Source organism: Sarcophilus harrisii, chromosome 3 (genome assembly GCF_902635505.1).
Source record: "Sarcophilus harrisii chromosome 3, mSarHar1.11, whole genome shotgun sequence".
NCBI classification, from domain to species: domain Eukaryota; kingdom Metazoa; phylum Chordata; class Mammalia; order Dasyuromorphia; family Dasyuridae; genus Sarcophilus; species Sarcophilus harrisii.
Window position 1 is genome coordinate 438,732,470 of NC_045428.1, and position 3,653 is coordinate 438,736,122.

Sequence of the window (3,653 nt, forward strand, 5' to 3'; positions counted from 1 at the left end):
TCTATGATGTTCTTTATATGTTATTATTTATTTTTAACATTCATTGAAAAAATTTTGAATTATGAATTTCTCCCTCCCTTCCAACCATTGTGAACATAAGAAATGGAATATCAACTGTACATATGAAATAGTGGAAGGAAGGAAGGAAGAAAGGAAAATTAAAGAAATAAAATTATGCTTCAATCTGCATTCAGACTATCAGATCTCTTTCTAGAGGTAGATAGCATTTTTTGACATGGGTTGTTTGGAATTATCTTGGATTACAATGTATTGAATAAAATAACTAATATAATATAATATAAAATATAATAACAATAACAAAATAACTAAGCCATTCACAGTTGATCATTATACAATATTACTGTTAGTATGTAAAATGTCTCCTTATTTCTGCACATGCAATTTCTATCAGTTCATACACGTCTTCTCAGGTTCTTCTGAAATCATACCCATCATTTCTTATAGCACAATAGTGTTCCATCACAATCATATACCATGACCCAATTGATGATCATACTCTTAATTTCTAATTCTTTAACACCACAAAAAGAGCTGCCATAAATATTTTGTATATATGTCTTTTCCCCCCTTTGTTCCCCTTTGATCTCTTTCAGATATAGACCTAGTAGTGATATTGCTGGATCAAAGGATATGCCTGGTTTTATAGTCATTTGGACATAGTTGCAAATTGTTCTCTAGAATGATTGAATTAGTTCACAACTCTACCAACAGTGCATTAGTATCCCAAATTTTCCACATAAACTGAGATTTTTTTTTCCTTTTCTGTCATATTAACCAATCTATAGATAGCTTTGAATCATTCTTCTAAAAACTACCTGTTCATTTATCATTTGGGGAATGATTTGCATTCTAATAATTTTGACTCAATGCTCTTTATATTTGAGAAATGAGGTCTTTAATCAGAGAAACACTGTAAAATTTCCATCTTATTTTCTACTTTCCTTCTAATCTTGGTTGTATTGGTTTTATTTGTGTTAAACCTTTTAAATTTCAGATAATCAAAACTATTCATTTTATATCCAGTGATCCCCTCTATCTCTTGTTTGACCATAAACTATTCCCTTATTCATAGATCTGACAGATACATTTTTCCATGGTCTTCTAATTGCTTATGATATCATATGTAAATTATGTGTATTATATGTAAATCATATACTCATTTTGGTGTGTGTGTATATATATATCCATTTATTCTTTTCACATTCTTGGCCTTGTGTTATTCAGATGAATTTTATTATTTTTCTTTTCTACAGTTTTTTGTAGTTTAACTAGTAGAGCACTGAAAAAGTAAATTCATTTAAGTAGAATTATCATTTTTATCATATGGCCTTGTCCTAGCCAAGAACAATGAATATTTCTTCAGTTGTATAGATCAATCTTTATTTGTGCAAAAAATGTTTTATTAATTGTGTCCATATAGTTCTTGAATTTGCCTTGGCTGGCAAAATCCCAAATATGTTACATTGTGTGAATTTATTTTAAATGGAATTTCTTTTTCTATCTTGCTTCTGGGTTTTGCTGGCAGTAAACAAAAGTGCTGGTGATTTATGTGGGTTTATTTCATATTCTGTGAGTTTGCTAAAGTTTGTATATTTTGAAAAAGTTTTTTGTTGATTTCCTAGAGTTCCTTAAGTATAGCATCATATCATCTGCGGAGTGATAGTTTTGTTTCATCGTTGCCTGTTATTTTTTGAATTTCTTTTTTCTTGTTTTTTTTTATCATAGGTAGCATTTCTAGTACTACATTGTTTAATAATGGTAATAATAGACAGCGTTTCTTCACTGCAATCTTATTGGAAAAGCTTCAATTTTATCCCCATTCAAAATAATGCTTACTCTTAATTTTAGATAGAGATTACTTATTATTTTAAGAAAGACTCAATTTTTTCTTACACTTTATAGTGTTTTTAATAGAAATTAGTGTTGTATTTTATCAAAAGTTTTCTCTGTATCTATTGAGGTAATTATATTTTTGTTATTTTGTTATTGATACATTCAATTAATGCTGATAGCTTTTCTAATATTGAACCAGCCTTAAATTCCTGGTATAAATTCTATTTGCTCATTGAATATAATTTTTGAGATAGAGAGCTGTAATTACATTGCTAGTATTTTATTTAAATTATAAATAAATAAATAATATTTATTAGGGAAATTGTTCCGTTGTTTTCATTCCTTTGCTCTTCCTGGTTTGGGTTTTATGTTATAATACTCAATTTGCATTATAAAAGGAATTTGGAACAACTCCCTTTTGGCCTATTTTCCCAAATAGTTTACATAGTGTTGAAATTACTCGTTTTTTTTAATGTTTGGTATTATTCACATGTGAATTCATCTGGTTCTGGGGACTTTTTAAAACTTAGTGAGTTCATTTGTGGTTTATTCAATTTCTTTTTCTAAGACAGAGTTTAAGTATTCTATTTATTCGTCTGTTAATCTGGGCAATTCATTTTTTTAATTCATCCATTTCACTTAAGATTCATTAGTATATAATTGGTTAAAATACTTCCTGAAATTTGTTTTAATTTCATTTGCAGTGGTAGTGCATTCACCCTTTTTTATTTTTGATACAAGCAATTTGGTTTTCTTTTCAAATAAAATTAACCAATAGCATGTCTTTTTATTGCTTATTCTTTCATAAAATCAGTTTCTAGTTTTATTTATTAATTCAGTGATTCTCTTGCTTTCAATTTTTATTAATTTTTCCTTTGATTTTCAGAATTTCCAATTTGCTATTTAATTGGGGATTTTTAATTTGATCTTTTTTTCTGAGTTTTTTAGATGCATACCCAATTCACTGATCTGCTCTTTCTGGGTTTTATTAATGGAAGCCTTAAAAAACATAAATTTTCCCTAAATATTGCTGTGGCTGCATCCCTTAAATATTATCTCATTATTGCTATTCTCTTTAATGAAATTATTGATTGTTTTTATGTTTTGTTCTTTGGTGCATTCATTCGTTAAGATTAGATTATTTAATTTCCAGTTAAATTTCTTTTCTTTTCTTTTTCTTACTTAACAGTACTTTTTCTAATTACATGTAAAGATAGTTTTCAACATTCCTCTTTGTAAGACTTTGAGCCATAAATTTTTCTTCCTCCCTCCCTTTCCTGCTCCCTCCTGAAGACAGTAAACAATCTATGTTATACATGTACCATCATGTTAAATATAATCACAATAGTTGTGTTATGAAAGAAGAATCAGAAGAAAAGGGGAAAAGCACAAGAAATAAAAAAAAAAACCAAAAAAATGAAAATACTATGCTCCCATTTGCATTCAGAATCCTTAGTACTTTCTATGCATGTGGTCAGCATTTTCTATCATAAGTTCCTTGCAATAGTTTGGGGTCATTGCATTGCTGAGAAAAGTTAAGTCTATCATAGTTGATCACTGTACATTGTATAATGTTGCTCTTACTGGGTACAGCATTCTCCTGATTCTGCTTACCTCACTCAGCATCAGTTAGTGTAAGTGAAGGTTTTTCAAATATTCACCTGCTCATCATTTTTTAATAGAACAGTATTCTGTTGCATCCATATACCACAATGTGCTCAGTTATTCTTTGACTAATGAGCATCCCCTCAATTTCCAATTCTTTGCCACCACAAAAAGAGCTGCTGTAAATATTTTTA